General features: G+C 36.2%; 1 long non-coding RNA gene across 1 annotated transcript in view; it reads left to right on the top strand.

Moving 5' to 3' along the window:
- The first annotated feature begins 919 nt into the window (after window positions 1–919).
- The window catches only part of LOC137658560 (uncharacterized), a 19593-nt gene continuing 6172 nt past the window's right edge, over window positions 920–14340 (top strand). The window contains exon 1 of the long non-coding RNA XR_011047367.1: window positions 920–1057. This is a non-coding gene — a long non-coding RNA (uncharacterized lncRNA). The remainder of the gene's footprint in view (window positions 1058–14340) is intronic.

Genomic DNA, 14340 nt, shown 5'->3' with positions numbered 1-14340 from the left:
AACATTAAACATAAATCTTTCATATATAAACTATAAAAACTTTCAAATAACCACGTGGATAATAACTTCAAAATAACAAGAGGAAGAGAAGTTAGATAGAATAGTGTGACAGAGTAGTACCCTCACGCAAGGGATCTCTAACCTAAGACAGAGGCTGTTACTTCCCATGGCCTTCCACTGTCTTGGATTGGAGTTCTTTTGCTCTCTAAGGTACACTCGGGCACGCTGTTCTATCTTATTTATCTCCTATTTTTTATGTTTTTATAGTTTATATATGAAAGTTCTAATTCACTGTTGTTACTGTTCTTAAAATATGTTGATTGTATTACCTCTCTTGTAGTGTATTCATATCCTTGTTTCCTTTCCGCACTTGGCTATTTTTCCTTGTTGGTACCCTTGAGCTTTTAGCATCTTGCTTTTCCAACTAGGGTTGTAACTTAGCTTCTACTAATAATAATCATGATAATAATAGGAGAAACAAGAAAAAAAAAGAGAATCCGGAAGCAATAAAGCGTAGCAAATGAGACAACTCGAAACCTAGGAATACAGGATTGTTGATAAACCTTCTTTCAGAAATTTGTGAATTTGTGAACTTAAGCTCATATGTTGTTCAGCCAGACTGGGGGTAGGACAGACATGAATGGGAAAGGGAGATTATAATGCCATGACGCAGTAGCAGAGTTTGCAGTGTCAACTATGTTTTAGCCCACTGTCCAGCTGGAGAAAATTACGGGTCTCTCTCTCTCTCTCTCTCTCTCTCTCTCTCTCTCTCTCTCTCTCTCTCTCTCTCTCTTAAGTCGTAACCTACAACAATATTGAAACCAGTGTTCCGGAAACTCACTCCGGTCTTGTTATTCCAGGATCATTGGAAGTAAACACCTTGTAGAGGGTACAGCATTCAACACCGAGCTCCGAAGACCGTCACTCGCGCATGTCTCTGTCCTCACTCAGACATTTGTGAACGTCATAATTTATACGTTTATTTTTTGTGTGTGTGACGAAACTTCCGTGACTGTGCTCGTGATATTAATCGTTGGACAAAGGAATGATTTCACCGGTAAGTGAACTCCTTTCGATAAACGTTGGTAATTCCTTAAACAAAAAGGACTGAATTCAACGGCAAGTGAACTACTTTTTATTCAGTGAATTTGTAAAGTTATGTATTTGTGTACGGTTATGAGACTGATTATTAGACTTTTTAATAATAATTCATTAAATATTAAAATATTTTTTTTTTGGTAATACTGACAACAGCCGTTGTAAAATGCCAGTGAATTCTCGTTATTATTTTTTGCATTGTTTTTAATTCTTTCTTCTGTTGAATTTGACGTTGCTACTTCCTCAATATTAAATTACTTTATGGACGAAACTAGTTTTTCAGTTTATACCAAAAAATAAATGAATAAAAAAAAATCTTGTGCCATTGAAGGCTTACATGGTTTTTGTACAACGAAAATGTATTTTCCTAGTTGTAAAAGGCTTTTTTTTTATTATTATTAACTAGACGAAAGACAATCCCAGAATATATTATACATCAAATTGAGTTCCTCTCCAATCACGCGAAATAATTTGTTTTCGACTTTTTCTCTTGGTTTATAAATTATTTAACCGAGTTTGTTTGGATAACCCAAATTCATTGGCATAATCCTTATTTTTAGGGATCTCAATGGAAATTATTTTTTTTTCCTGTTTTAGAATGTGTCGAGTCAAAATACAAGTTAAATTACAAGTAGCTGTATAGCACCGTCAACAATATTGAAGTATAGTACTTCCAAATGCTAAAATTTTCTCAGGGGGCAAGAGGAGCTGTGGGGAAAATATTGTGCTCTTTATGTTTAAAGTTGAGAATGGAAAATGTTGATACGATGAAATGTAACATAACCAGCTATATCATGTTATATAACCAGCTATATCATGTTATATAACCTAGCCTAATACTCGAAGCGTGGCTAAACTTAGTACTCCAAACATAACCTAGCCTAGTAGTACTCCAAGCATAACCTAGCCAAGTAGTACAACAAGCATAACCTAACCTAGTACTTGAAGCATAACCTAGCTTAGTAGTACAAGCATAACCTAACCTAGTACTCGAAGCATAACTTAGCCTAGTAGTACTCCAAGCATAACTTAGCCTAGTACTCAAAGCGTAACCTAGCTCAGTACTCGAAGCATAACTTAGCCTAGTACTCCAAGCATAACCTAGCCTAGTAGTACTCTAAGCATAACGTAGCCTAGTACTCCAAGCACAGCCTAGCGTATTACTCCTAGATAGCTTAGCCTAGCCTAGTACTCCAAGCATAGCTTAGCCAAGTAATACTCCAAGCGTAGCGTAGCCTTGTACTCCTAAGTCTCGCCTAATACTTTCAAGTCTCGACCAATATTCTGAGACTGGCCTAATACTCTCAAGCATTGCCAAAATCTGTAAGCCTTCAATACATTGAGCCTCGCCTAATATTCTAAGCCTCACCTAATATTCTGAGCCTCACCTAATATTCTGAGCCTCGCTTAATATTCTGAGCCTCACCTAATAAACTAAGCTTTGCTTACTACTATAACCCTCGCCTGTTACACAATGCCTCACTTGATAATAAGCCTAACCTAATACTCTTAAGGCTGGTATAGTACAATAAGTCTGGCCTTGTACTCTAGGGTTAGCCCAATACTCAAAGCTTAACCAAGTGTTCCAAGCCTACCCTGGTACTCTTTAAGCCTAGTCTAGATGGCAGTACTGTATCTCTAACCTGGTAGTCTTTGATTTCCTTACAATAAGATCAGAGATGTATTGACACATATACCTTTCTCGTTAATGATGAAATTTTAGTATGAATGTTAAAATATTTACTTCAAAATACTATCACCATAAGGTAGTTATACGATAGAACTAAGTAGTGTGTTCTGGTGATAGTATTTTGAAGGAAATATTTTAACATTCATACTAAAATCTCATCATTAACGTGAAAGGTATATGTGTCAATACATCTCTGATCTAATTGTAAGGAAATCAAAGACAACCAGGTTAGAGATACAATTCTGCTATCTAGACTAAGCTTAAACTTTAGAGTACCAGGTTCGTGTATTGTTTACTTAATCATTAACAACAATAACAAATGTGATCGGTTACCTTCAATTGCTTGAATTTTCGAATTTGGTTGAAGGTAGAGACTATCACAAACCGGATTACCATATATCCTTAGAAAGTTCTGGTAGTGATAATAACAATTTTGTGGCTTCTGGCTTTAAATAGTCGCTCTGGATAAATATTCAACAATGTTAGGTTAGTTTCATTTCTCCACTACAGGGGAATGTAACTTTTCAAACCCCCACTCCCTGGATTTTCGTTTAACATTTGGAGTGCTCAATCACGAGTCAGTATGAACAATTCTTCCGAGTATGCCATTCCTCTACTCGTTACCAAGATAACCTTCACTGGTCACTTGTGTGTGATGTAACGAGGTCTCGGGAATTCAGGATTTTTAGTCCTTACTGTAAAGCAACATAATTTGAGAAAATATAACACTTCTTGCTGTTCGTACGGTAACGTAGCACACATTTGACAAAGGAATACTTAGTGGAAACTGAACACGTCTATGGGTTGTGTACTCATTGTCGATGAGTTGTCTATAAATATCAAATGAAAGGACAAAAGACGAAATTATCAAGATTAGCCGTAATGGAGATTTCACCGTGCATTTACAAAATTCGTGTTATAAGTCTCTCAGTTGGCGGCAAGAGGTTACCACCAAACACAAGAAAGATCGACTTGGGATTTGTAAAGGAAATGCTTTCTTTGTCAACATTTAACTCATTTGTTTTCCGTTAATGAAAACACGTCGCAATTGTCACTCTCTATTGTGTCTTTTAGGCAAATTATATACAACTACATTGAAGAACTCTTACAGGTTCAGTTCTGATAATTTTTATAATAAACAGATCTTGTTTACTGTAAATATTGTTTGCATTGCTGTCGTGTTTAATACGTCCCACCCAAGTTAGTCATCTAGAAATCGTTAATGATGTTAGCATTCTTTTTGAAGGGCGTTGCCTTATGAGGGTTCTTGCAATGAATTATAGAGCGAGTTTAAATTTCAATTGATTTTATTATTTGAAATAGTCTTCACAAACGTTGCTAGTAAAGTTATTATCATCATCATCTCCCCCTACGTCTATTGACGCTAAGCCTCAGGCTGAGGGCCTCGGTTAGAGGTCGCCAGTCGTCTCTATCTTGAGCTTTTAATTTAATACTTCTCCATTCATCATCTACTTCGAGCTTCATAGTTCTCAGCCACGTAGGCCTGGGTCTTCCAATTCCTCTAGTGCCTTGTGGAGCCCAGCTGAACGTTTGGTGAACTAATCTCTAAATGAGAGTGCGAAGAGGGAAAAAAAAAACTGAGTGACCAAGCCAACCAATGAATTCTTTCTTACCTTCTCTTAGCTATTAAGGTCAGTATGTGTCCGACGCCTTCAATACACTTGATATTTATGAAGAAAATGTTCAATTATTATTATTATTTATAGTGTTAATCGTGTACTTCTATCGGTTCAAATCCATATGTCTTTTAACAAAAACTAGTCGCAGGGCCAACTTTCCTTTTGTTAATTTTCAAGATTTTCAAATATCCTCGCATTTCGCGTAATAAAGGCAAGAAAGGATTGGTTGTGTATAATAAAATGTTAAGTATTCACATGTAGTCGTTTATTAACGATAATTAATTGCCGATAGTATATTTATCTTACGGTTATTAAGGGACAATTGGCTTTCAATTAGAAACTGAATTCTCGTCGATATAGTGTGACTCCTTGAACGTTCATCATCGTCATCATCTCCTCCTACGCCTATTGACGCAAAGGCCCTCGGTTAGATTTCGCCAGTAGTCTCTTAAGCTTTTAAATCAATACTTTTCCATAAGCATCTACTTCATGCTCCATAATCCTTAGCCATGTAGGCCAGGGTCTTCCAACTCTTTTAGTGCTTTGGGGAACCCAATTAAAAGTTTTTGGAGTGTGAAGAGCATGCCCAAACCTCCTCCCCATATGGCACTCGAGTAATATCTCTTAATAGTTTCATTTCTTATCCTGCCCTGCCATTTAACTCTCAATATTCTTCTGAGGGATTTTTTTTTCTCAAATCTGCAAAATCTGTAGGATACTGTTTCATTGTCATACAGTACAGTCTCATGTCCATACAGTAACATAGATCTCACTGAATTGATATATAGCCTGAGTTTTATATGTAACTAAAGGCGATTTGATTTCCAAATTTTAATCAACCTAGCTATTATCTGATTTGCTTTTTTCAATCTTTCTTTAAAATCCAATTCTAAAAGCCTGTATTAGAGACTATAGTTCCTAAATATTTAAATTCTTCTACTTCATTAATCCCTTTTCCTTCCAATGATATTTCATCTTCCATTACATATTCAGTTCTCATCCTCTCTGTCTTTCTTATATTCATCTTGAGCCCAACTTCCTGTGATATTTCATTTATAGGTATTCTCTTAATCAACCATTGCAAAACCTGTGGTGTTCTGCTAATAAGGACAGCGTCATTAGCATATTCTAGGTCAGCTAATTTCCTATTACCTATCAAGTCCACCCTTCTCCACCATATCCAAGTGCTCTACGCATTACAAAATCCACGAGGAGGATAAACACCATAGGTGATAACACATTATTATTATCATTATTACTTTCTAAGATACAACCCTAGTTGGAAAAGCAGGATGTTATAAGCCTAGGGGCTCCAACAGGGAAAATAGCCCAGTGAGGAAAGGAAACAAGGAAATAAGAGGAGTACAGTAGCAACATTAAAATAAATATTTCATATATAAACTATAAAAACTTTTACAAAATAAGTGGAAGATAAATAAGAATAGTGTGCCCGAGTGTACCCTCAAGCAAGAAAACTCTAACCCAAGACAGTGGAAGACCATGGTACAGAGGCTATGGCACCACCCAAGACTAGAGAACAATGATTTGATTTTGTAGTGACCTTCTCCTAGAAGAGCTGCTTACCATGGCTAAAGAGTCTCTTCTACCCTTACCAAGATGAAAGTAGCCACTGAACAATTATAGTGCAGTAGTTAACCTTTTGAGCGAAGAAGAATTGTTTGGTAATCTCAGTATTGTCAGGTGTATGAGGACAGAGGAGAATATATAAAAAAAAAAATATGCCTGACTATTCGCTGTATATGTAGGCAAAGGGAAAATGAACCGTAATCAGAAAGAAGGATCCAATGTAGCACTGTCTGGCCAATCAAAGGACCCAATAACTCTAGCGGTAGTGTCTCAACGGGTGGCTGGTGCCCTGGCTAACCTACTACCTAGAAAGGTCATTTCCTTGGAGTACTCTGGTGTTCACAGAAATTCATTTGATAGGACTCCATTAACATTGGTAACGTCTCTGCCTGGTGATCGCCAGTCGGGGGTTAGAGTCCCGCTCAAACTCGTTAGTGCCATTAGTGTCTGCAACCTTACCATTCTTGTGAGCTAAGGTTGGGGTGTTTGGGGGAGCCTATAGGTCTATCTGCTGAGTCATCAGCAGCCACTGCCTGGCCCTCCCTGGTCCTAGCTTGGGTGAAGATGAGGCTTGGGCGCTGATCACATACTATATGGTCAGTCTCTAGGCCATTGTCCTGCTTGCTATGGCAATGTCACTGTCCCTTGCCTCTGCTATTCATGAGCGACCTTTAAACCTTTAAACCTATGCTCATGAACAGACTTGATCAAATTTACATATTTAAGAGGAACGCCACAATAACGTAGGACTCGCCACGAAATTGGCTGGTGTATACTATTGAAGGCTTTTTCATCATCCACAAATGCCATCAAAAGTGGATTTCTATATTCCACACATTATGGTACAGCATGTCTTAAAACGAAAATCTGGTCAGTGCAATTCCCACCTTTTTCATCTCTCGTCTTTTCATCAATCTTTCTCTCTAGTCTCTTTAGCATACGTTTGACTCATTGGGCTGGTAACTAAAACTCCTACTTTTTAATAATCACACAGCCATATCCGCCTTTCACATTCTTGATTCCCAAGTACCTGAAATATCTACCCACTGACTCCTCATTTGTCATATGCTTTATAGATCTCCAGCTATCTCTTAACAGTTTTGATATAAGGAGGTGCGATAGGGATTTCTTCTGGTGATATGTAAGGGGATTATGGTATATTTATCTGTTTTTTCACACCCAGTAAAGATTTTTTTTTTACACCGAAGTGACTTTATAAGTTACCTTATATAAGCTAATACATTATCCGATGGCACAGTTATTTCAATGTCGAATATTGTCTATTATGTGGACAATTAAATAAAAAGAAAAAAATCCCGTTAAATCACCAATGAATTATCGATGTGAAATGTCATTAAGGAAGTTTGTGTGTTCGGCCCAGATCATCTTTGAAGTAAGGACGACGGGCATTAGTCACTTTGTTAGTCAGATTGTGTTTCATTGTTTGTTGATTCTAACTCTCTTTGTCACTAAAGTGTTTTTCAGTGGAATCTTTGTTCTTTGCTCTAGGTAAAGAAGTTCAAGGCTAAGCCTTTTTCATATATTGTATATTAAAGAGTTAGGAATCCCCGAATGTCTCATATAAGAAACATTCATAAACACTAAATTAAAGAATAAATAATATGACGACAGTTACATCATTTTATTCAGAGTAAAAGATCTTCAAGTATTTTTTGCATTATTGGGGAGAGTAATGCAATAGACATATCTACATTTAGATAGTTAAGTCTAATAGTTCTCTTTATAAATAAGCTTGACTATATATGCTTCATTGATCACAAATTTCAGACCTTATATTACATAGGCTCCCCTTTACTTAGGCCTCTCTATTATTTTTTTTCTTTTGTTAGACCTTACTTTGGTTAGGCCTCCCCTTAATAAGGCCTCCGCTTAGTTAGGCCTCTGTTTAGTTGGACCTTACTTTGGTTTGACCTCTCTTTAGTGGGACCTTACTTTGGTTTGACCTCTCTTTAGTGGGACCTTACTTTGGTTTGACCTTTCTTTAGTGGGACCTTACTTTGGTTTGACCTCTCTTTAGTTGGACCTTACTTTGGTTTGACCTCTCTTTAGTGGGACCTTACTTTGGTTTGACCTCTCTTTAGTGGGACTTTACTTTGGTTTGACCTCTCTTTAGTTGGACCTTACTTTGGTTTGACCTCTCTTTAGTTGGACCTTACTTTGGTTTGACCTCTCTTCAGTTAAGTCTCCTTTTACTTAGGCCTCTCTTTAGTTAAATCTTCCGTTAGTATGACCTTCCTTTAGTTATTATGACCTTCGTTTAGTTATTAGGTCTCTCTTTACTACGACCTTCCTTTAGTTATTAGGCCTGTCATTAGTATGACCTTATTTAGTTACTAGGCCTCATATTAATATGACCTTCTTTAAGTTATTAGGTCTCTCTTTAGGATGACCTTCCTTTAGTTTTTATGCCTCGCATTAGTATGACCTTTTTTAGTTATTAGGCCTCTCCTTACTACGACCTTCCTTAGTTGTTAGGTCTCTCATTACTGTGAGCTTCCTTTAGTTATTAGGCCTCTCGTTACTATGAGCTTCCTTTAGTTATTAGGCCTCTCATTACTAAGAGCTTCCTTTAGTTATTAGGCCTCTCATTACTATGAGCTTCCTTTAGTTATTAGGCCTCTCATTACTATGACCTTCCTTAAGTTATTAGACTTCTCATTAGTATGACCTTCCGTTAGTTATTAGGCCTCTCATTAGTATGACCTTCCTTTAGTTATTAGGCCTCTCATCAGTATGAACGTATTTTTGTTAGGCCTCTCATTAGTATGACCTTATTTTTGTTAGGCCTCTCATTAGTTTGACCTTATTTTTGTTACGTCTCTCATTAGTATGACCTTTCCTTCAGTTATTAGGCCTCTCATTAGTATGAACCTCCCTTTAGTTATTATGCCTCTCATTAGTATGATATTTTTTATTTAGATATTAGGCCTCTTAGTAAAATGACCTCCCTTTAGTTATTAGGCCTCTCATTAGGATGACCTGCCTTTAGTTATAAAGCCTCTCATTTCTATGACCTTCCCATAGTTATTAAGCCACTCATTAGTATGACCTTATTTAGTTATTAAGCCTCTTATTAATTGACCTTCCTTTAGTTATTAGGCCTCTCATTAGGATGACCTTCCTTTAGATTTTATGCCTCTCATTAGTATGACTTTTTTTTAGTTATCAGACCTCTCATTAGTATGACCTTCCTTTAGCGATTAGACCTCGCATTAGTGTGACCTTCCTTTAGTTATTAGACATCTCATTAGTATGACCTTCCTTTAGTCATTAGATCTCTAATTATTATGACCTTCTTTTAGTTGTTAGACCTCTTATTAGTATGACCTTCCTTTAGTTATTATGCCTTTCATTGGTATGTCCTTCCGTTAGTTATTAAGCCTCTCATTAGTATGACCTTCCTTTAGTTATCAGGCCTCTCATTAAGGTGACCTTCCTTTAGTTATCAGGCCTCTCATTAGGGTGACCTTCCTTTTATTATTAGGCATCTCATTAGTTATTAGGCCTCTCATCAGTATGACCTCCCTGTAGTTATTAGGCTTCTCATTATTATGACCTACCTTTAGTTGGTAGGCCTCTCAATAGTATGACTTTCCTTTAGTTATTAAGCCTCTCATTAGTATGACCTTGCTTTAGTTATTAGGTCTCTTATTACTATGACTTTCCTTTAGTTATTATGCCTCTAATTACTATGACCTTCCGTTAGTTATTAGGCCTCGCATTAGTATGACCTTCCTTTCGTTATTAGTCCTCTCATTAGGATGACCTTCTGTTAATTATTAGGCCTCTCATTAGTATGACCTTCTGTTAATTATTAGGCCTCTCATTAGTATGACCTTCCATTAGTTATTAGGCCTCTCATTAGGTAGACCTTCCCTTAGTTATTAGGCCTCTCATTTGGATGACCTGCCTTTACTTATTAGGCCTCTCATTAGTATGACCTTCCGTTAGTTATTAGGCCTCTCATTTGGATGACCTGCCTTTACTTATTAGGCCTCTCATTAGTATGACCTTCCGTTAGTTATTAGGCCTCTCATTAGTATGACCTTCTGTTAATTATTAGGCCTCTCATTAGTATGACCTTCCATTAGTTATTAGGCCTCTCATTAGGTAGACCTTCCCTTAGTTATTAGGCCTCTCATTTGGATGACCTGCCTTTACTTATTAGGCCTCTCATTAGTATGACCTTCTGTTAATTATTAGGCCTCTCATTAGTATGACCTTCTGTTAATTATTAGGCCTCTCATTAGTATGACCTTCTGTTAATTATTAGGCCTCTCATTAGTATGACCTTCCATTAGTTATTAGGCCTCTCATTAGGTAGACCTTCCCTTAGTTATTAGGCCTCTCATTTGGATGACCTGCCTTTACTTATTAGGCCTCTCATTAGTATGACCTTCCGTTAGTTATTAGGCCTCTCATTTGGATGACCTGCCTTTACTTATTAGGCCTCTCATTAGTATGACCTTCCGTTAGTTATTAGGCCTCACATTAGTATGACCTTCCTTTGGTTATTAGGCTTCTCATTAGTATGACCTTCCTTTTGTTATTAGTCCTCTCATTAGTTTAACCTTCCGTTAGTTATTAGGCGTCTCATTAGGACGACCTTCCTTTAGTTATTAGTGCTCCCATTAGGATGACCTTCCTTTAGTTATTACCCCTCTTTTTAGTATGAACTTTCTTTAGTTATTAGACCTCTCATTAGTATAACCTTCCTTTAATTATTAGGGCTGTCATTGGTATGACCTTATTTTAGTTAGACTTCCCAATAGTATGACCTTCCTTTAGTTATTAGACCTCTCATAAGTATGACTTTCCATTAGATATTAGGCCTTTCATTGGTATGACCTTATTTTAGTTAGGCTTCTCATAAGTATGATCTCCCTTTAGTTATTAGACCTCTCATAAGTATGATCTTCCTTTAGTTATTAGACCTCTCATTAGTATGATCTTCCTTTAGTTATTAGACCTCTCATTAGTAGGACCTTCCTTTAGTTATTAAGCCTCTCATTAGTATGACCTTCCTTTAGTTATTAGACCTGTCAGTGGTATGACCTTATTTTTGTTAGACTTCTCATTAGTATGATCTTCCTTTAATTATTAGACCTCTCATTAGTATGACCTTCCTTTAGATATGCCTTCTTTTAGCTAAACCGACCTTTAGTTAGACCTTACTTCGTTAGACCTCGTTAGTTTTCCTACATCTTTCATAATCTTTCAGTAATGACTTCATTGCCTGATAGGAGTATATATCCCTTTATTTGCTACAGGTATGCAAGTAATATAAGCCACGATCCCAAACCATAGGCTTCTTGTCACGCGATAAGGGTTCCATTTTATTCTTGCAAAACACTATGGACACCTGGCACGTTTTCTACCTCTGTAAGAATGACAATTTATTATAAATATTATGATAACATCAATACGTAGTGATGTGGTAGGATGTTTTCCTCCAATAATTATGTATCTTAGATAAATTTTCACTTGATCTGTATGTTCAGCATTTCCCTTCCATTGATCATGAACTGTTGGATATCTCTCCTTCTCCATAGGTGTTGGATATTTGGTGTTCTCTTTCGATTCCGATGCTCTCAAAAATAAGAAATACGGTAATTCTATTAAAAAGATCTTTTATAAAAAGTTCATTTTACTTTTAGCATATCTTAACTTATAATTTTACACGAGTTTTTGTGAGTGTAAACGTACAAGGCCAGTTCATGGTTTCATATATTTGTTTTCTTTGATATGAAAAAAAAACAAATAATTACCTTTCTACTGATCAACTAATGTTGCCCTCTCTGAGATCTGAAATATAGGTCTAGTTCTCAAAATACCATTGTTTAATTTAACATTTTTATTTTGAAATAAATATTTGCAACTTAACAAATTTACCATAAATAATGCTATAAGGTGAAATTTTTTTTATAAATGGAGTACAAATGGTACATTTGATTACAATGTCACTTATAAGGAAATAACAATATTCATAGAATATCTAAGATGCTTAATCGTTGAAAATTACAACACTACATGCAATGTAATCAGATAATTAAATATTTGCTTCATCTTAAATATGAATAGGCCTACATGATTTAAGAAATGGCATACCTCTAAAACCTATTAACCTTTTCTGAACGAGGTCTCTTCATTTTAAATAACTTCATGTTCAACAATCACAATATTAAATGTATTAAGATAAGTATTTAATTAACATGCCTTTAAAGAAATGAACGAAAAGAATTAAAAAACTCATCCTAAATAAAATATCTTGAAGGACCAAAGAAAACATAAATCTAAGCAAAAGATTGAAAATGATTGGGAACAGTGTTTTTTATAGTTCAAGTAAATTACTTAACTGTAAATAGTCAATAGATAATATTCCGGAATAAATAATGTTTCCGAAACTCATTTAACACCTAAATAAGATTTTTAATATCAGAAGAGTCACAATTTACGAAATCATATGTCTAATAAATATCCTGAAGTATAACCTTATCTTTGCTGCAGACAATGCTTAGATGTACCAAACTTTTCCGAAAATTTATACACCGTCCACAGGAACTGACTTTGCCAGTTTCAGTAAAATGACTTAAGCCTTAGTTAATGTTATAAAAAGGTCATTATATGAATGAATGATAACCTGCTTGACTTGGACGATCTTGTTGCTGATTTAAAACGATATATAGACTAAAACTACTTACATGCAGCCAGTTCCTATACACACATAGTTATGTTAATTATAAGTATCCTTTTTTCCTATTACTCGCCCTTCCTTACATAAAAAAAAATGAATGGGGCCTCTCTGAGAAATGGAACACAAATTTCAATGGGTACAGACACCGTTGATATTCGATCACAGTAGAAGGCTTGTGAAAATTATCTCCAAAAGGACAAAAATCCTTATCACAATACATTTTAACCTTTAATCACATCTTCATTAGAGATTAAATCTTAGGACAATGTCGGTAAGATTTCTTCTGGTAGCAGCCACTGGCAAGTTGGTGTCAGTGAGACGCGCGTTTGCTTGCTTTCCCTTTACACCGCTGAAACTTGATGTGGGCATGAAGATATTTTGGCAGCTTGAAGATCATCTTACATGAGAGACACTTAGTGCGCGTCTTATCTCTCTGAGCCTCACAGCGTCCCAGTCGAATGTGCACATTCCTATTGCTCCGGGAGGCGAAACTCTTGTTGCACCCTTTGCATGTAAATTGCGATACATCTTTATTTTCAATCCTTTCCATTACTTCGGGTTTTATTTTCACTTCAGGCACTTGTAAAGGAAATGTCGGTACCCTAGGTTCTAATGTAATGTTTTCTGAGAGATACTCCATATACTTCTTGTATGCGCACTTACTACTTTCAGCAGCTAGGCAGCGGTGTCCTCCGCGCATTGAGGCCACAATCACAGGTATCTCAATTTTCTTAGACGATGTTTTGTCGACAATGTAATCAACTTCTAGCTTGGCTTGGTTTTCCATGGCTGTGTGTTGACTGGCATCAAAGTCCCGCCACTGGCCATAAGTAGACGACGTAACTTGTCTAGATGTACCACTCCCTTCTTCCCTTTCTGAATGAAATTCTGGAATGGGCCGCTTGTTGCTCACTGTAGTCGGGTAACTTGTCTCGCCATGCATTAGAGATTTGCTCCTGGGGGTTTCACTGAACGACGTACTTTCTAAAGAAATTTCATTTGTGATTTTTGAAGTGCTTGCTTTGTCAGCTCTATGAAATATTTGTCTCAACATTTCGAAATCTGGAGAGGGTAGAAGTAGAAGAATTTCTAGAATTATTACATTATATTGCATCTTTTTAGTTTAATACACTGAACTGTACCGAACATTAATAACAAGAATGGGTGCTTTTGTTCAGAGAAATCGTGAACATGCTGCATATTTTTTTGTCAAAAGTAACATATGACTAAAACAATTAACTTATGTATATGACCGAGTAAACCATCTCAAAAGAATAATGACTATTTCTTCTACTAGAGTAACTGCTCTTATGAATAGAAATCAAGGAATCAAATCTAATACAGAAGTGACTGACATTAAAGAAGTCATTCTGGCAGGTAGATGTACGTATATCATTTAATAATAACCCAGACCATGTGTATGTGGGAGTAAACATCCATCCCAAATTGAGTAATGATGTAGTGGAATTAAACTGTAATATTGTAGACCTGTTAAATGTATTTGTATGAGAAAACGGGAAAAACCCCTCTGTGAAGTGTTTTAATTTTGTACGGTCACGTGTACAAAAAATACCCCAAAAAATAACAATTCAATTTTTCAAGTTATTGGC

This window comes from Palaemon carinicauda, chromosome 19 (genome assembly GCF_036898095.1).
Source record: "Palaemon carinicauda isolate YSFRI2023 chromosome 19, ASM3689809v2, whole genome shotgun sequence".
Classification (NCBI taxonomy): Eukaryota; Metazoa; Arthropoda; class Malacostraca; order Decapoda; family Palaemonidae; genus Palaemon; species Palaemon carinicauda.
Note: the sequence above shows the minus strand (reverse complement) of the source record. Positions and strands in the feature narration are given on the sequence as shown.